Raw genomic sequence first — 17,594 nt, 5'->3', positions numbered from 1 at the left:
TGGTTTGTTAGTGTGTGCGTGTTGTCACGGTATTTCATTGTCTAAATAAAATGCTGGCGGAACACAGAGAGGTGTTAGTGTTTTGCGTACTTTTGTTCAAACGGTACGGAAGCAACTTTCAACACGCAAGAGGTTGCGTTTGGCATCATCCTCCTTTTCGGATGGTCCAACTTGTCCAACATAAGGCACTGCTGGGATTCGAACCCAGGATCTCCTGTTTACTAGACAGGCGCTTTAACCAACTAAGCCACAGCGCCACTGACATGCGTTTGAGCGGAAGCTCACTGAGCTGGACGAGCTTGAAACTTCTTAGCATGTGTAAATCTCAAATTTACAAGCTAGTCTACCTCATTCACTGAGTCATCCTCAGTGAATCAGGTCACGTCTGGTTTGTGAGCACGTGTGTGCAGTCTGGGTATGTCATTGTCAAGAGAAAATCCTGACGGGGCATAAAGAGGTGAGAATGTTTTGCGTACTTTTTCTCAAGCGGTACGGATGCAACTTTCAAGTGTTTGTGTTTGACGTCATCCTCCTTTTAGGATGGTCCATCTTGTCCAACATAAGGCACTGCTGGGATTCGAACCCAGGATCTCCTGTTGACTAGACAGGCGCTTTAACCAACTAAGCCACAGCGCCACTGACAAGCATTAGAGCGGAAGCTCACTGAGCTGGACGAGCTTGATACGTCTTAGCATGTTTGAACCTCAAATTTTTAACCTAGGCTACCTCATTCACTGAGTCATCTTCATTGATCACTGGGGACGAGACGTTTATGAGGGTGTAGGCTAAAGGCAGAGATGTGCGTGCACTACGTATTTAAGCAGCTTCGCTTTGGTTTGTTAGTGTGTGCGTGTTGTCACGGTATTTCATTGTCTAAATAAAATGCTGGCGGAACACAGAGAGGTGTTAGTGTTTTGCGTACTTTTTTTCAAACGGTACGGAAGCAACTTTCAACACGCAAGAGGTTGCGTTTGGCATCATCCTCCTTTTCGGATGGTCCAACTTGTCCAACATAAGGCACTGCTGGGATTCGAACCCAGGATCTCCTGTTTACTAGACAGGCGCTTTAACCAACTAAGCCACAGCGCCACTGACATGCGTTTGAGCGGAAGCTCACTGAGCTGGACGAGCTTGAAACTTCTTAGCATGTGTAAATCTCAAATTTACAAGCTAGTCTACCTCATTCACTGAGTCATCCTCAGTGAATCAGGTCACGTCTGGTTTGTGAGCACGTGTGTGCAGTCTGGGTATGTCATTGTCAAGAGAAAATCCTGACGGGGCATAAAGAGGTGAGAATGTTTTGCGTACTTTTTCTCAAGCGGTACGGATGCAACTTTCAAGAGTTTGTGTTTGACGTCATCCTCCTTTTAGGATGGTCCATCTTGTCCAACATAAGGCACTGCTGGGATTCGAACCAAGGATCTCCTGTTTACTAAACAGGCGCTTTAACCAACTAAGCCACAGCGCCACTGACAAGCATTAGAGCGGAAGCTCACTGAGCTGGACGAGCTTGATACGTCTTAGCATGTTTGAACCTCAAATTTTTAACCTAGGCTACCTCATTCACTGAGTCATCTTCATTGATCACTGGGGACGAGACGTTTATGAGGGTGTAGGCTAAAGGCAGAGATGTGCGTGCACTACGTATTTAAGCAGCTTCGCTTTGGTTTGTTAGTGTGTGCGTGTTGTCACGGTATTTCATTGTCTAAATAAAATGCTGGCGGAAGACAGAGAGGTGTTAGTGTTTTGCGTACTTTTTTTCAAACGGTACGGAAGCAACTTTCAACACGCAAGAGGTTGCGTTTGGCATCATCCTCCTTTTCGGATGGTCCAACTTGTCCAACATAAGGCACTGCTGGGATTCGAACCCAGGATCTCCTGTTTACTAGACAGGCGCTTTAACCAACTAAGCCACAGCGCCACTGACATGCGTTTGAGCGGAAGCTCACTGAGCTGGACGAGCTTGAAACTTCTTAGCATGTGTAAATCTCAAATTTACAAGCTAGTCTACCTCATTCACTGAGTAATCCTCAGTGAATCAGGTCACGTCTGGTTTGTGAGGACGTGTGTGCAGTCTGGGTATGTCATTGTCAAGAGAAAATCCTGACGGGGCATAAAGAGGTGAGAATGTTTTGCGTACTTTTTCTCAAGCGGTACGGATGCAACTTTCAAGAGTTTGTGTTTGACGTCAACCTCCTTTTAGGATGGTCCATCTTGTCCAACATAAGGCACTGCTGGGATTCGAACCCAGGATCTCCTGTTTACTAGACAGGCGCTTTAACCAACTAAGCCACAGCGCCACTGACAAGCATTAGAGCGGAAGCTCACTGAGCTGGACGAGCTTGATACGTCTTAGCATGTTTGAACCTCAAATTTTTAACCTAGGCTACCTCATTCACTGAGTCATCTTCATTGATCACTGGGGACGAGACGTTTATGAGGGTGTAGGCTAAAGGCAGAGATGTGCGTGCACTACGTATTTAAGCAGCTTCGCTTTGGTTTGTTAGTGTGTGCGTGTTGTCACGGTATTTCATTGTCTAAATCCATGATCATTTATCCATGGCTAAATGATACCCTCCGATCGCAGCGCACCAAACTCAGAGCCGCGGAGAGGAAATGGCACAAATCCAAACTAGCTGACGACCTCAAAAACTACCAGACACTCCTGACCTCCTTCTCAGCCAGCATCACTGCTGCTAAGACTGCTTTCTACAATGACAAAATCAACAGCGCTACAGACACTCGACAACTTTTCTCAACCTTCAAATCGCTACTCAACCCTCAGCTGCCTCCTCCTCCATCCAGCCTTACTGCAGATACCCTCGCCTCATTTTTTACAAACAAAGTGGCGGCAATCAGCAGTCAATTCTCTACATGCCCACTCAACGCATCTGACTCAGATACCGCACTCCTACAACCTCTAGGGACTGCTGGAACATCTTTTTCAGCATTCATGCCTCTCTCCGAGAGTGAAGTGTCCAGACTCCTGACATGCAGCCGTCCTACCACATGCTCGCTGGACCCTATACCTACGAGCCTACTTCAGTCCATCAGCCCGACCATCGCTCCAGCTATCACACATGTGATCAATGCCTCGCTAACCTCCGGCACATTTCCAACAGCGTTCAAAATGGCCCGGGTAACACCGTTACTTAAGAAAGCTTCTCTCAACCCTGCTCAAGTCGAGAACTACCGCCCTGTCTCACTACTGCCTTTCCTATCCAAAGGCATTGAACGAGCAGTCTCCAAACAGGTCTCTGACTTCCTTTCACAGAACAACCTTCTGGATCCAAATCAGTCTGGGTTCAACAGCGGCCACTCTACCGAAACGGCTCTGCTGTCTGTAACAGAAGCCTTAAAAGAAGCCAGGGCGACCGCTCGGTCATCAGTGCTCATTCTGCTTGACTTATCGGCTGCCTTTGACACGGTTAATCACCGTATCCTTCTCTCTATACTCGCTGACATGGGAATCTCCGGTTCTGCTCTCTCCTGGTTTGAATCCTACCTCACAGGACGCTCGTTTAACGTATCATGGCTTGGTCAGCTATCCGCACCTCACCATCTCACCACAGGGGTCCCCCAGGGCTCAGTGCTGGGCCCCCTCCTCTTTGCTATCTACACCACCTCCTTGGGACAGATTATCCGTTCGCACGGCTTCTCATACCACTGCTATGCAGACGACACACAGCTCTATCTGTCCTTTCCACCTGACGACCCCCTGGTTTCAGCACGGATCTCGGATTGCCTTTCAGACATAGCTACATGGATGAAGGCACACCACCTCCAGCTGAACCTCTCAAAGACTGAACTGCTGGTCATCCCAGCTAAACCTACCATACACCACGACATCAACATCAAATTTGACTCCCTGTCTGTTTCACCGACCAGGACTGCAAGAAATCTAGGAGTTGTTCTTGACAACCAACTAAACTTCTCAGATCATGTTGCCTCAGTCGCCCGGTCATGCCGTTTTGCACTCTACAACATACGGAAAATCAGGACTTACTTGACTCAAGATGCTACCCAACTTCTGGTTCAGGCAATAGTCATCTCACGACTCGACTACTGCAATGCCCTCCTGACAGGTCTCCCAGCCTGCGCAGTGAAACCACTTCAGATGATCCAGAACGCGGCGGCGCGCCTGGTCTACAACCAACCCAAAAGGGCACATGTTACCCCGCTGCTCATCCAGCTACACTGGCTACCTATGGCGGCCCGCATCAAATTCAAGTCTCTAACGCTTGCCTACAAAGTAGTCTCCGGTTCTGCTCCCACCTACTTGAATGCCCTCATACAGACTTACACTACCTCCAGACCGCTGCGCTCCTCTGACGAACGACGTCTAGCTCTACCACCGGTACGCTCAAGCCAAACCAAACTTTTCTCATCTGTTGTTCCTCGTTGGTGGAACACACTGCCAGTTCCTACAAGGGCAGGGACATCCTTTTCCACTTTCAAAAAACTCCTGAAGACCCAGCTCTTTAGAGAACATCTACTCTCATAGCAACACTTACAACAAGTCTTACTGATCCTAGCACTCACCAGCCGTTTTATACTGACAAGTAACTGTTAAAAACAGCACTCACCGACGCACTTATTCTTACTGTACTCTAATGTTTTTTTTTTTAAACTGTCCTAAAATTGTGAGAATTGTTCTAAAAACTTACTGTTTACCATGTTGTTAGTCGCTTTGGTTAAAAAGCGTCAGCCAAATGTAATGTAATGTAATGTAATGTAATGTAAATAAAATGCTGGCGGAACACAGAGAGGTGTTAGTGTTTTGCGTACTTTTGTTCAAACGGTACGGAAGCAACTTTCAACACGCAAGAGGTTGCGTTTGGCATCATCCTCCTTTTCGGATGGTCCAACTTGTCCAACATAAGGCACTGCTGGGATTCGAACCCAGGATCTCCTGTTTACTAGACAGGCGCTTTAACCAACTAAGCCACAGCGCCACTGACATGCTTTTGAGCGGAAGCTCACTGAGCTGGACGAGCTTGAAACTTCTTAGCATGTGTAAATCTCAAATTTACAAGCTAGTCTACCTCATTCACTGAGTCATCCTCAGTGAATCAGGTCACGTCTGGTTTGTGAGCACGTGTGTGCAGTCTGGGTATGTCATTGTCAAGAGAAAATCCTGACGGGGCATAAAGAGGTGAGAATGTTTTGCGTACTTTTTCTCAAGCGGTACGGATGCAACTTTCAAGAGTTTGTGTTTGACGTCATCCTCCTTTTAGGATGGTCCATCTTGTCCAACATAAGGCACTGCTGGGATTCGAACCCAGGATCTCCTGTTGACTAGACAGGCGCTTTAACCAACTAAGCCACAGCGCCACTGACAAGCATTAGAGCGGAAGCTCACTGAGCTGGACGAGCTTGATACGTCTTAGCATGTTTGAACCTCAAATTTTTAACCTAGGCTACCTCACTCACTGAGTCATCTTCATTGATCACTGGGGACGAGACGTTTATGAGGGTGTAGGCTAAAGGCAGAGATGTGCGTGCACTACGTATTTAAGCAGCTTCGCTTTGGTTTGTTAGTGTGTGCGTGTTGTCACGGTATTTCATTGTCTAAATAAAATGCTGGCGGAAGACAGAGAGGTGTTAGTGTTTTGCGTACTTTTTTTCAAACGGTACGGAAGCAACTTTCAACACGCAAGAGGTTGCGTTTGGCATCATCCTCCTTTTCGGATGGTCCAACTTGTCCAACATAAGGCACTGCTGGGATTCGAACCCAGGATCTCCTGTTTACTAGACAGGCGCTTTAACCAACTAAGCCACAACGCCACTGACATGCGTTTGAGCGGAAGCTCACTGAGCTGGACGAGCTTGAAACTTCTTAGCATGTGTAAATCTCAAATTTACAAGCTAGTCTACCTCATTCACTGAGTCATCCTCAGTGAATCAGGTCACGTCTGGTTTGTGAGCACGTGTGTGCAGTCTGGGTATGTCATTGTCAAGAGAAAATCCTGACGGGGCATAAAGAGGTGAGAATGTTTTGCGTACTTTTTCTCAAGCGGTACGGATGCAACTTTCAAGAGTTTGTGTTTGACGTCATCCTCCTTTTAGGATGGTCCATCTTGTCCAACATAAGGCACTGCTGGGATTCGAACCCAGGATCTCCTGTTTACTAGACAGGCGCTTTAACCAACTAAGCCACAGCGCCACTGACAAGCATTAGAGCGGAAGCTCACTGAGCTGGACGAGCTTGATACGTCTTAGCATGTTTGAACCTCAAATTTTTAACCTAGGCTACCTCATTCACTGAGTCATCTTCATTGATCACTGGGGACGAGACGTTTATGAGGGTGTAGGCTAAAGGCAGAGATGTGCGTGCACTACGTATTTAAGCAGCTTCGCTTTGGTTTGTTAGTGTGTGCGTGTTGTCACGGTATTTCATTGTCTAAATAAAATGCTGGCGGAAGACAGAGAGGTGTTAGTGTTTTGCGTACTTTTTTTCAAACGGTACGGAAGCAACTTTCAACACGCAAGAGGTTGCGTTTGGCATCATCCTCCTTTTCGGATGGTCCAACTTGTCCAACATAAGGCACTGCTGGGATTCGAACCCAGGATCTCCTGTTTACTAGACAGGCGCTTTAACCAACTAAGCCACAGCGCCACTGACATGCGTTTGAGCGGAAGCTCACTGAGCTGGACGAGCTTGAAACTTCTTAGCATGTGTAAATCTCAAATTTACAAGCTAGTCTACCTCATTCACTGAGTCATCCTCAGTGAATCAGGTCACGTCTGGTTTGTGAGCACGTGTGTGCAGTCTGGGTATGTCATTGTCAAGAGAAAATCCTGACGGGGCATAAAGAGGTGAGAATGTTTTGCGTACTTTTTCTCAAGCGGTACGGATGCAACTTTCAAGAGTTTGTGTTTGACGTCAACCTCCTTTTAGGATGGTCCATCTTGTCCAACATAAGGCACTGCTGGGATTCGAACCCAGGATCTCCTGTTTACTAGACAGGCGCTTTAACCAACTAAGCCACAGCGCCACTGACAAGCATTAGAGCGGAAGCTCACTGAGCTGGACGAGCTTGATACGTCTTAGCATGTTTGAACCTCAAATTTTTAACCTAGGCTACCTCATTCACTGAGTCATCTTCATTGATCACTGGGGACGAGACGTTTATGAGGGTGTAGGCTAAAGGCAGAGATGTGCGTGCACTACGTATTTAAGCAGCTTCGCTTTGGTTTGTTAGTGTGTGCGTGTTGTCACGGTATTTCATTGTCTAAATAAAATGCTGGCGGAAGACAGAGAGGTGTTAGTGTTTTGCGTACTTTTGTTCAAACGGTACGGAAGCAACTTTCAACACGCAAGAGGTTGCGTTTGGCATCATCCTCCTTTTCGGATGGTCCAACTTGTCCAACATAAGGCACTGCTGGGATTCGAACCCAGGATCTCCTGTTTACTAGACAGGCGCTTTAACCAACTAAGCCACAGCGCCACTGACATGCGTTTGAGCGGAAGCTCACTGAGCTGGACGAGCTTGAAACTTCTTAGCATGTGTAAATCTCAAATTTACAAGCTAGTCTACCTCATTCACTGAGTCATCCTCAGTGAATCAGGTCACGTCTGGTTTGTGAGCACGTGTGTGCAGTCTGGGTATGTCATTGTCAAGAGAAAATCCTGACGGGGCATAAAGAGGTGAGAATGTTTTGCGTACTTTTTCTCAAGCGGTACGGATGCAACTTTCAAGAGTTTGTGTTTGACGTCATCCTCCTTTTAGGATGGTCCATCTTGTCCAACATAAGGCACTGCTGGGATTCGAACCCAGGATCTCCTGTTGACTAGACAGGCGCTTTAACCAACTAAGCCACAGCGCCACTGACAAGCATTAGAGCGGAAGCTCACTGAGCTGGACGAGCTTGATACGTCTTAGCATGTTTGAACCTCAAATTTTTAACCTAGGCTACCTCATTCACTGAGTCATCTTCATTGATCACTGGGGACGAGACGTTTATGAGGGTGTAGGCTAAAGGCAGAGATGTGCGTGCACTACGTATTTAAGCAGCTTCGCTTTGGTTTGTTAGTGTGTGCGTGTTGTCACGGTATTTCATTGTCTAAATAAAATGCTGGCGGAACACAGAGAGGTGTTAGTGTTTTGCGTACTTTTGTTCAAACGGTACGGAAGCAACTTTCAACACGCAAGAGGTTGCGTTTGGCATCATCCTCCTTTTCGGATGGTCCAACTTGTCCAACATAAGGCACTGCTGGGATTCGAACCCAGGATCTCCTGTTTACTAGACAGGCGCTTTAACCAACTAAGCCACAGCGCCACTGACATGCGTTTGAGCGGAAGCTCACTGAGCTGGACGAGCTTGAAACTTCTTAGCATGTGTAAATCTCAAATTTACAAGCTAGTCTACCTCATTCACTGAGTCATCCTCAGTGAATCAGGTCACGTCTGGTTTGTGAGCACGTGTGTGCAGTCTGGGTATGTCATTGTCAAGAGAAAATCCTGACGGGGCATAAAGAGGTGAGAATGTTTTGCGTACTTTTTCTCAAGCGGTACGGATGCAACTTTCAAGAGTTTGTGTTTGACGTCATCCTCCTTTTAGGATGGTCCATCTTGTCCAACATAAGGCACTGCTGGGATTCGAACCCAGGATCTCCTGTTGACTAGACAGGCGCTTTAACCAACTAAGCCACAGCGCCACTGACAAGCATTAGAGCGGAAGCTCACTGAGCTGGACGAGCTTGATACGTCTTAGCATGTTTGAACCTCAAATTTTTAACCTAGGCTACCTCATTCACTGAGTCATCTTCATTGATCACTGGGGACGAGACGTTTATGAGGGTGTAGGCTAAAGGCAGAGATGTGCGTGCACTACGTATTTAAGCAGCTTCGCTTTGGTTTGTTAGTGTGTGCGTGTTGTCACGGTATTTCATTGTCTAAATAAAATGCTGGCGGAACACAGAGAGGTGTTAGTGTTTTGCGTACTTTTGTTCAAACGGTACGGAAGCAACTTTCAACACGCAAGAGGTTGCGTTTGGCATCATCCTCCTTTTCGGATGGTCCAACTTGTCCAACATAAGGCACTGCTGGGATTCGAACCCAGGATCTCCTGTTTACTAGACAGGCGCTTTAACCAACTAAGCCACAGCGCCACTGACATGCGTTTGAGCGGAAGCTCACTGAGCTGGACGAGCTTGAAACTTCTTAGCATGTGTAAATCTCAAATTTACAAGCTAGTCTACCTCATTCACTGAGTCATCCTCAGTGAATCAGGTCACGTCTGGTTTGTGAGCACGTGTGTGCAGTCTGGGTATGTCATTGTCAAGAGAAAATCCTGACGGGGCATAAAGAGGTGAGAATGTTTTGCGTACTTTTTCTCAAGCGGTACGGATGCAACTTTCAAGAGTTTGTGTTTGACGTCATCCTCCTTTTAGGATGGTCCATCTTGTCCAACATAAGGCACTGCTGGGATTCGAACCCAGGATCTCCTGTTGACTAGACAGGCGCTTTAACCAACTAAGCCACAGCGCCACTGACAAGCATTAGAGCGGAAGCTCACTGAGCTGGACGAGCTTGATACGTCTTAGCATGTTTGAACCTCAAATTTTTAACCTAGGCTACCTCATTCACTGAGTCATCTTCATTGATCACTGGGGACGAGACGTTTATGAGGGTGTAGGCTAAAGGCAGAGATGTGCGTGCACTACGTATTTAAGCAGCTTCGCTTTGGTTTGTTAGTGTGTGCGTGTTGTCACGGTATTTCATTGTCTAAATAAAATGCTGGCGGAACACAGAGAGGTGTTAGTGTTTTGCGTACTTTTTTTCAAACGGTACGGAAGCAACTTTCAACACGCAAGAGGTTGCGTTTGGCATCATCCTCCTTTTCGGATGGTCCAACTTGTCCAACATAAGGCACTGCTGGGATTCGAACCCAGGATCTCCTGTTTACTAGACAGGCGCTTTAACCAACTAAGCCACAACGCCACTGACATGCGTTTGAGCGGAAGCTCACTGAGCTGGACGAGCTTGAAACTTCTTAGCATGTGTAAATCTCAAATTTACAAGCTAGTCTACCTCATTCACTGAGTCATCCTCAGTGAATCAGGTCACGTCTGGTTTGTGAGCACGTGTGTGCAGTCTGGGTATGTCATTGTCAAGAGAAAATCCTGACGGGGCATAAAGAGGTGAGAATGTTTTGCGTACTTTTTCTCAAGCGGTACGGATGCAACTTTCAAGAGTTTGTGTTTGACGTCATCCTCCTTTTAGGATGGTCCATCTTGTCCAACATAAGGCACTGCTGGGATTCGAACCCAGGATCTCCTGTTTACTAGACAGGCGCTTTAACCAACTAAGCCACAGCGCCACTGACAAGCATTAGAGCGGAAGCTCACTGAGCTGGACGAGCTTGATACGTCTTAGCATGTTTGAACCTCAAATTTTTAACCTAGGCTACCTCATTCACTGAGTCATCTTCATTGATCACTGGGGACGAGACGTTTATGAGGGTGTAGGCTAAAGGCAGAGATGTGCGTGCACTACGTATTTAAGCAGCTTCGCTTTGGTTTGTTAGTGTGTGCGTGTTGTCACGGTATTTCATTGTCTAAATAAAATGCTGGCGGAAGACAGAGAGGTGTTAGTGTTTTGCGTACTTTTTTTCAAACGGTACGGAAGCAACTTTCAACACGCAAGAGGTTGCGTTTGGCATCATCCTCCTTTTCGGATGGTCCAACTTGTCCAACATAAGGCACTGCTGGGATTCGAACCCAGGATCTCCTGTTTACTAGACAGGCGCTTTAACCAACTAAGCCACAGCGCCACTGACATGCGTTTGAGCGGAAGCTCACTGAGCTGGACGAGCTTGAAACTTCTTAGCATGTGTAAATCTCAAATTTACAAGCTAGTCTACCTCATTCACTGAGTCATCCTCAGTGAATCAGGTCACGTCTGGTTTGTGAGCACGTGTGTGCAGTCTGGGTATGTCATTGTCAAGAGAAAATCCTGACGGGGCATAAAGAGGTGAGAATGTTTTGCGTACTTTTTCTCAAGCGGTACGGATGCAACTTTCAAGAGTTTGTGTTTGACGTCATCCTCCTTTTAGGATGGTCCATCTTGTCCAACATAAGGCACTGCTGGGATTCGAACCCAGGATCTCCTGTTTACTAGACAGGCGCTTTAACCAACTAAGCCACAGCGCCACTGACAAGCATTAGAGCGGAAGCTCACTGAGCTGGACGAGCTTGATACGTCTTAGCATGTTTGAACCTCAAATTTTTAACCTAGGCTACCTCATTCACTGAGTCATCTTCATTGATCACTGGGGACGAGACGTTTATGAGGGTGTAGGCTAAAGGCAGAGATGTGCGTGCACTACGTATTTAAGCAGCTTCGCTTTGGTTTGTTAGTGTGTGCGTGTTGTCACGGTATTTCATTGTCTAAATAAAATGCTGGCGGAAGACAGAGAGGTGTTAGTGTTTTGCGTACTTTTTTTCAAACGGTACGGAAGCAACTTTCAACACGCAAGAGGTTGCGTTTGGCATCATCCTCCTTTTCGGATGGTCCAACTTGTCCAACATAAGGCACTGCTGGGATTCGAACCCAGGATCTCCTGTTTACTAGACAGGCGCTTTAACCAACTAAGCCACAGCGCCACTGACATGCGTTTGAGCGGAAGCTCACTGAGCTGGACGAGCTTGAAACTTCTTAGCATGTGTAAATCTCAAATTTACAAGCTAGTCTACCTCATTCACTGAGTCATCCTCAGTGAATCAGGTCACGTCTGGTTTGTGAGCACGTGTGTGCAGTCTGGGTATGTCATTGTCAAGAGAAAATCCTGACGGGGCATAAAGAGGTGAGAATGTTTTGCGTACTTTTTCTCAAGCGGTACGGATGCAACTTTCAAGAGTTTGTGTTTGACGTCATCCTCCTTTTAGGATGGTCCATCTTGTCCAACATAAGGCACTGCTGGGATTCGAACCCAGGATCTCCTGTTGACTAGACAGGCGCTTTAACCAACTAAGCCACAGCGCCACTGACAAGCATTAGAGCGGAAGCTCACTGAGCTGGACGAGCTTGATACGTCTTAGCATGTTTGAACCTCAAATTTTTAACCTAGGCTACCTCATTCACTGAGTCATCTTCATTGATCACTGGGGACGAGACGTTTATGAGGGTGTAGGCTAAAGGCAGAGATGTGCGTGCACTACGTATTTAAGCAGCTTCGCTTTGGTTTGTTAGTGTGTGCGTGTTGTCACGGTATTTCATTGTCTAAATAAAATGCTGGCGGAAGACAGAGAGGTGTTAGTGTTTTGCGTACTTTTGTTCAAACGGTACGGAAGCAACTTTCAACACGCAAGAGGTTGCGTTTGGCATCATCCTCCTTTTCGGATGGTCCAACTTGTCCAACATAAGGCACTGCTGGGATTCGAACCCAGGATCTCCTGTTTACTAGACAGGCGCTTTAACCAACTAAGCCACAGCGCCACTGACATGCGTTTGAGCGGAAGCTCACTGAGCTGGACGAGCTTGAAACTTATTAGCATGTGTAAATCTCAAATTTACAAGCTAGTCTACCTCATTCACTGAGTCATCCTCAGTGAATCAGGTCACGTCTGGTTTGTGAGCACGTGTGTGCAGTCTGGGTATGTCATTGTCAAGAGAAAATCCTGACGGGGCATAAAGAGGTGAGAATGTTTTGCGTACTTTTTCTCAAGCGGTACGGATGCAACTTTCAAGAGTTTGTGTTTGACGTCATCCTCCTTTTAGGATGGTCCATCTTGTCCAACATAAGGCACTGCTGGGATTCGAACCCAGGATCTCCTGTTGACTAGACAGGCGCTTTAACCAACTAAGCCACAGCGCCACTGACAAGCATTAGAGCGGAAGCTCACTGAGCTGGACGAGCTTGATACGTCTTAGCATGTTTGAACCTCAAATTTTTAACCTAGGCTACCTCATTCACTGAGTCATCTTCATTGATCACTGGGGACGAGACGTTTATGAGGGTGTAGGCTAAAGGCAGAGATGTGCGTGCACTACGTATTTAAGCAGCTTCGCTTTGGTTTGTTAGTGTGTGCGTGTTGTCACGGTATTTCATTGTCTAAATAAAATGCTGGCGGAAGACAGAGAGGTGTTAGTGTTTTGCGTACTTTTTTTCAAACGGTACGGAAGCAACTTTCAACACGCAAGAGGTTGCGTTTGGCATCATCCTCCTTTTCGGATGGTCCAACTTGTCCAACATAAGGCACTGCTGGGATTCGAACCCAGGATCTCCTGTTTACTAGACAGGCGCTTTAACCAACTAAGCCACAGCGCCACTGACATGCGTTTGAGCGGAAGCTCACTGAGCTGGACGAGCTTGAAACTTCTTAGCATGTGTAAATCTCAAATTTACAAGCTAGTCTACCTCATTCACTGAGTCATCCTCAGTGAATCAGGTCACGTCTGGTTTGTGAGCACGTGTGTGCAGTCTGGGTATGTCATTGTCAAGAGAAAATCCTGACGGGGCATAAAGAGGTGAGAATGTTTTGCGTACTTTTTCTCAAGCGGTACGGATGCAACTTTCAAGAGTTTGTGTTTGACGTCATCCTCCTTTTAGGATGGTCCATCTTGTCCAACATAAGGCACTGCTGGGATTCGAACCCAGGATCTCCTGTTGACTAGACAGGCGCTTTAACCAACTAAGCCACAGCGCCACTGACAAGCATTAGAGCGGAAGCTCACTGAGCTGGACGAGCTTGATACGTCTTAGCATGTTTGAACCTCAAATTTTTAACCTAGGCTACCTCATTCACTGAGTCATCTTCATTGATCACTGGGGACGAGACGTTTATGAGGGTGTAGGCTAAAGGCAGAGATGTGCGTGCACTACGTATTTAAGCAGCTTCGCTTTGGTTTGTTAGTGTGTGCGTGTTGTCACGGTATTTCATTGTCTAAATAAAATGCTGGCGGAAGACAGAGAGGTGTTAGTGTTTTGCGTACTTTTGTTCAAACGGTACGGAAGCAACTTTCAACACGCAAGAGGTTGCGTTTGGCATCATCCTCCTTTTCGGATGGTCCAACTTGTCCAACATAAGGCACTGCTGGGATTCGAACCCAGGATCTCCTGTTTACTAGACAGGCGCTTTAACCAACTAAGCCACAGCGCCACTGACATGCGTTTGAGCGGAAGCTCACTGAGCTGGACGAGCTTGAAACTTATTAGCATGTGTAAATCTCAAATTTACAAGCTAGTCTACCTCATTCACTGAGTCATCCTCAGTGAATCAGGTCACGTCTGGTTTGTGAGCACGTGTGTGCAGTCTGGGTATGTCATTGTCAAGAGAAAATCCTGACGGGGCATAAAGAGGTGAGAATGTTTTGCGTACTTTTTCTCAAGCGGTACGGATGCAACTTTCAAGAGTTTGTGTTTGACGTCATCCTCCTTTTAGGATGGTCCATCTTGTCCAACATAAGGCACTGCTGGGATTCGAACCCAGGATCTCCTGTTGACTAGACAGGCGCTTTAACCAACTAAGCCACAGCGCCACTGACAAGCATTAGAGCGGAAGCTCACTGAGCTGGACGAGCTTGATACGTCTTAGCATGTTTGAACCTCAAATTTTTAACCTAGGCTACCTCATTCACTGAGTCATCTTCATTGATCACTGGGGACGAGACGTTTATGAGGGTGTAGGCTAAAGGCAGAGATGTGCGTGCACTACGTATTTAAGCAGCTTCGCTTTGGTTTGTTAGTGTGTGCGTGTTGTCACGGTATTTCATTGTCTAAATAAAATGCTGGCGGAAGACAGAGAGGTGTTAGTGTTTTGCGTACTTTTGTTCAAACGGTACGGAAGCAACTTTCAACACGCAAGAGGTTGCGTTTGGCATCATCCTCCTTTTCGGATGGTCCAACTTGTCCAACATAAGGCACTGCTGGGATTCGAACCCAGGATCTCCTGTTTACTAGACAGGCGCTTTAACCAACTAAGCCACAGCGCCACTGACATGCGTTTGAGCGGAAGCTCACTGAGCTGGACGAGCTTGAAACTTCTTAGCATGTGTAAATCTCAAATTTACAAGCTAGTCTACCTCATTCACTGAGTCATCCTCAGTGAATCAGGTCACGTCTGGTTTGTGAGCACGTGTGTGCAGTCTGGGTATGTCATTGTCAAGAGAAAATCCTGACGGGGCATAAAGAGGTGAGAATGTTTTGCGTACTTTTTCTCAAGCGGTACGGATGCAACTTTCAAGAGTTTGTGTTTGACGTCATCCTCCTTTTAGGATGGTCCATCTTGTCCAACATAAGGCACTGCTGGGATTCGAACCCAGGATCTCCTGTTGACTAGACAGGCGCTTTAACCAACTAAGCCACAGCGCCACTGACAAGCATTAGAGCGGAAGCTCACTGAGCTGGACGAGCTTGATACGTCTTAGCATGTTTGAACCTCAAATTTTTAACCTAGGCTACCTCATTCACTGAGTCATCTTCATTGATCACTGGGGACGAGACGTTTATGAGGGTGTAGGCTAAAGGCAGAGATGTGCGTGCACTACGTATTTAAGCAGCTTCGCTTTGGTTTGTTAGTGTGTGCGTGTTGTCACGGTATTTCATTGTCTAAATAAAATGCTGGCGGAAGACAGAGAGGTGTTAGTGTTTTGCGTACTTTTTTTCAAACGGTACGGAAGCAACTTTCAACACGCAAGAGGTTGCGTTTGGCATCATCCTCCTTTTCGGATGGTCCAACTTGTCCAACATAAGGCACTGCTGGGATTCGAACCCAGGATCTCCTGTTTACTAGACAGGCGCTTTAACCAACTAAGCCACAGCGCCACTGACATGCGTTTGAGCGGAAGCTCACTGAGCTGGACGAGCTTGAAACTTCTTAGCATGTGTAAATCTCAAATTTACAAGCTAGTCTACCTCATTCACTGAGTCATCCTCAGTGAATCAGGTCACGTCTGGTTTGTGAGCACGTGTGTGCAGTCTGGGTATGTCATTGTCAAGAGAAAATCCTGACGGGGCATAAAGAGGTGAGAATGTTTTGCGTACTTTTTCTCAAGCGGTACGGATGCAACTTTCAAGAGTTTGTGTTTGACGTCATCCTCCTTTTAGGATGGTCCATCTTGTCCAACATAAGGCACTGCTGGGATTCGAACCCAGGATCTCCTGTTTACTAGACAGGCGCTTTAACCAACTAAGCCACAGCGCCACTGACAAGCATTAGAGCGGAAGCTCACTGAGCTGGACGAGCTTGATACGTCTTAGCATGTTTGAACCTCAAATTTTTAACCTAGGCTACCTCATTCACTGAGTCATCTTCATTGATCACTGGGGACGAGACGTTTATGAGGGTGTAGGCTAAAGGCAGAGATGTGCGTGCACTACGTATTTAAGCAGCTTCGCTTTGGTTTGTTAGTGTGTGCGTGTTGTCACGGTATTTCATTGTCTAAATAAAATGCTGGCGGAAGACAGAGAGGTGTTAGTGTTTTGCGTACTTTTTTTCAAACGGTACGGAAGCAACTTTCAACACGCAAGAGGTTGCGTTTGGCATCATCCTCCTTTTCGGATGGTCCAACTTGTCCAACATAAGGCACTGCTGGGATTCGAACACAGGATCTCCTGTTTACAACACAGGCGCTTTAACCAACTAAGCCACAGCGCCACTGACATGCGTTTGAGCGGAAGCTCACTGAGCTGGACGAGCTTGAAACTTCTTAGCATGAGTAAATCTCAAATTTACAAGCTAGTCTACCTCATTCACTGAGTCATCCTCAGTGAATCAGGTCACGTCTGGTTTGTGAGCACGTGTGTGCAGTCTGGGTATGTCATTGTCAAGAGAAAATCCTGACGGTGCATAAAGAGGTGAGAATGTTTTGCGTACATTTTCTCAAGCGGTACGGATGCAACTTTCAAGAGTTTGTGTTTGACGTCATCCTCCTTTTAGGATGGTCCATCTTGTCCAACATAAGGCACTGCTGGGATTCGAACCCAGGATCTCCTGTTTACTAGACAGGCGCTTTAACCAACTAAGCCACAGCGCCACTGACACGCATTAGAGCGGAAGCTCACTGAGCTGGACGAGCTTGATACGTCTTAGCATGTTTGAACCTCAAATTTTTAACCTAGGCTACCTCATTCACTGAGTCATCTTCATTGATCACTGGGGACGAGACGTTTATGAGGGTGTAGGCTAAAGGCAGAGATGTGCGTGCACTACGTATTTAAGCAGCTTCGCTTTGGTTTGTTAGTGTGTGCGTGTTGTCACGGTATTTCATTGTCTAAATAAAATGCTGGCGGAACACAGAGAGGTGTTAGTGTTTTGCGTACTTTTGTTCAAACGGTACGGAAGCAACTTTCAACACGCAAGAGGTTGCGTTTGGCATCATCCTCCTTTTCGGATGGTCCAACTTGTCCAACATAAGGCACTGCTGGGATTCGAACCCAGGATCTCCTGTTTACTAGACAGGCGCTTTAACCAACTAAGCCACAGCGCCACTGACATGCGTTTGAGCGGAAGCTCACTGAGCTGGACGAGCTTGAAACTTCTTAGCATGTGTAAATCTCAAATTTACAAGCTAGTCTACCTCATTCACTGAGTCATCCTCAGTGAATCAGGTCACGTCTGGTTTGTGAGCACGTGTGTGCAGTCTGGG

The 17,594-nt window shown here is 46.7% G+C and overlaps 24 non-coding genes across 24 annotated transcripts; all 24 read right to left on the bottom strand.

Annotated features, from left to right (window-relative positions):
• Nucleotides 1–183: 183 nt before the first annotated feature.
• trnat-agu lies at nucleotides 184–257 on the bottom strand. Its single transcript has one exon. It is a non-coding gene; the product is annotated as a tRNA-Thr (tRNA).
• A 758-nt stretch (nucleotides 258–1,015) lies between these two features.
• Nucleotides 1,016–1,089, bottom strand: trnat-agu. The gene has a single exon. It is a non-coding gene; the product is annotated as a tRNA-Thr (tRNA).
• A 758-nt stretch (nucleotides 1,090–1,847) lies between these two features.
• Nucleotides 1,848–1,921, bottom strand: trnat-agu. Its single transcript has one exon. It is a non-coding gene; the product is annotated as a tRNA-Thr (tRNA).
• A 305-nt stretch (nucleotides 1,922–2,226) lies between these two features.
• trnat-agu lies at nucleotides 2,227–2,300 on the bottom strand. Its single transcript has one exon. It is a non-coding gene; the product is annotated as a tRNA-Thr (tRNA).
• Nucleotides 2,301–4,881: 2,581 nt separating this feature from the next.
• Nucleotides 4,882–4,955, bottom strand: trnat-agu. Its single transcript has one exon. It is a non-coding gene; the product is annotated as a tRNA-Thr (tRNA).
• A 1,137-nt stretch (nucleotides 4,956–6,092) lies between these two features.
• Nucleotides 6,093–6,166, bottom strand: trnat-agu. The gene has a single exon. It is a non-coding gene; the product is annotated as a tRNA-Thr (tRNA).
• Nucleotides 6,167–6,545: 379 nt separating this feature from the next.
• Nucleotides 6,546–6,619, bottom strand: trnat-agu. The gene has a single exon. It is a non-coding gene; the product is annotated as a tRNA-Thr (tRNA).
• Nucleotides 6,620–6,924: 305 nt separating this feature from the next.
• Nucleotides 6,925–6,998, bottom strand: trnat-agu. Its single transcript has one exon. It is a non-coding gene; the product is annotated as a tRNA-Thr (tRNA).
• Nucleotides 6,999–7,377: 379 nt separating this feature from the next.
• On the bottom strand, nucleotides 7,378–7,451 carry trnat-agu. Its single transcript has one exon. It is a non-coding gene; the product is annotated as a tRNA-Thr (tRNA).
• Nucleotides 7,452–8,209: 758 nt separating this feature from the next.
• On the bottom strand, nucleotides 8,210–8,283 carry trnat-agu. Its single transcript has one exon. It is a non-coding gene; the product is annotated as a tRNA-Thr (tRNA).
• Nucleotides 8,284–9,041: 758 nt separating this feature from the next.
• On the bottom strand, nucleotides 9,042–9,115 carry trnat-agu. Its single transcript has one exon. It is a non-coding gene; the product is annotated as a tRNA-Thr (tRNA).
• Nucleotides 9,116–10,252: 1,137 nt separating this feature from the next.
• Nucleotides 10,253–10,326, bottom strand: trnat-agu. The gene has a single exon. It is a non-coding gene; the product is annotated as a tRNA-Thr (tRNA).
• A 379-nt stretch (nucleotides 10,327–10,705) lies between these two features.
• trnat-agu lies at nucleotides 10,706–10,779 on the bottom strand. The gene has a single exon. It is a non-coding gene; the product is annotated as a tRNA-Thr (tRNA).
• A 305-nt stretch (nucleotides 10,780–11,084) lies between these two features.
• trnat-agu lies at nucleotides 11,085–11,158 on the bottom strand. The gene has a single exon. It is a non-coding gene; the product is annotated as a tRNA-Thr (tRNA).
• A 379-nt stretch (nucleotides 11,159–11,537) lies between these two features.
• Nucleotides 11,538–11,611, bottom strand: trnat-agu. Its single transcript has one exon. It is a non-coding gene; the product is annotated as a tRNA-Thr (tRNA).
• Nucleotides 11,612–12,369: 758 nt separating this feature from the next.
• trnat-agu lies at nucleotides 12,370–12,443 on the bottom strand. Its single transcript has one exon. It is a non-coding gene; the product is annotated as a tRNA-Thr (tRNA).
• A 758-nt stretch (nucleotides 12,444–13,201) lies between these two features.
• Nucleotides 13,202–13,275, bottom strand: trnat-agu. Its single transcript has one exon. It is a non-coding gene; the product is annotated as a tRNA-Thr (tRNA).
• A 758-nt stretch (nucleotides 13,276–14,033) lies between these two features.
• trnat-agu lies at nucleotides 14,034–14,107 on the bottom strand. Its single transcript has one exon. It is a non-coding gene; the product is annotated as a tRNA-Thr (tRNA).
• Nucleotides 14,108–14,865: 758 nt separating this feature from the next.
• Nucleotides 14,866–14,939, bottom strand: trnat-agu. The gene has a single exon. It is a non-coding gene; the product is annotated as a tRNA-Thr (tRNA).
• A 758-nt stretch (nucleotides 14,940–15,697) lies between these two features.
• On the bottom strand, nucleotides 15,698–15,771 carry trnat-agu. The gene has a single exon. It is a non-coding gene; the product is annotated as a tRNA-Thr (tRNA).
• Nucleotides 15,772–16,076: 305 nt separating this feature from the next.
• Nucleotides 16,077–16,150, bottom strand: trnat-agu. The gene has a single exon. It is a non-coding gene; the product is annotated as a tRNA-Thr (tRNA).
• Nucleotides 16,151–16,529: 379 nt separating this feature from the next.
• Nucleotides 16,530–16,603, bottom strand: trnat-ugu. Its single transcript has one exon. It is a non-coding gene; the product is annotated as a tRNA-Thr (tRNA).
• Nucleotides 16,604–16,908: 305 nt separating this feature from the next.
• Nucleotides 16,909–16,982, bottom strand: trnat-agu. The gene has a single exon. It is a non-coding gene; the product is annotated as a tRNA-Thr (tRNA).
• A 379-nt stretch (nucleotides 16,983–17,361) lies between these two features.
• trnat-agu lies at nucleotides 17,362–17,435 on the bottom strand. Its single transcript has one exon. It is a non-coding gene; the product is annotated as a tRNA-Thr (tRNA).
• Between the last annotated feature and the right edge of the window lie 159 nt (nucleotides 17,436–17,594).

Source organism: Alosa sapidissima, chromosome 6 (genome assembly GCF_018492685.1).
Source record: "Alosa sapidissima isolate fAloSap1 chromosome 6, fAloSap1.pri, whole genome shotgun sequence".
In the NCBI taxonomy this organism is placed as follows: Eukaryota; Metazoa; Chordata; class Actinopteri; order Clupeiformes; family Clupeidae; genus Alosa; species Alosa sapidissima.
The sequence above is the reverse complement of the archived record's forward strand: the minus strand, read 5'-3'. Positions and strand labels throughout refer to the sequence as shown.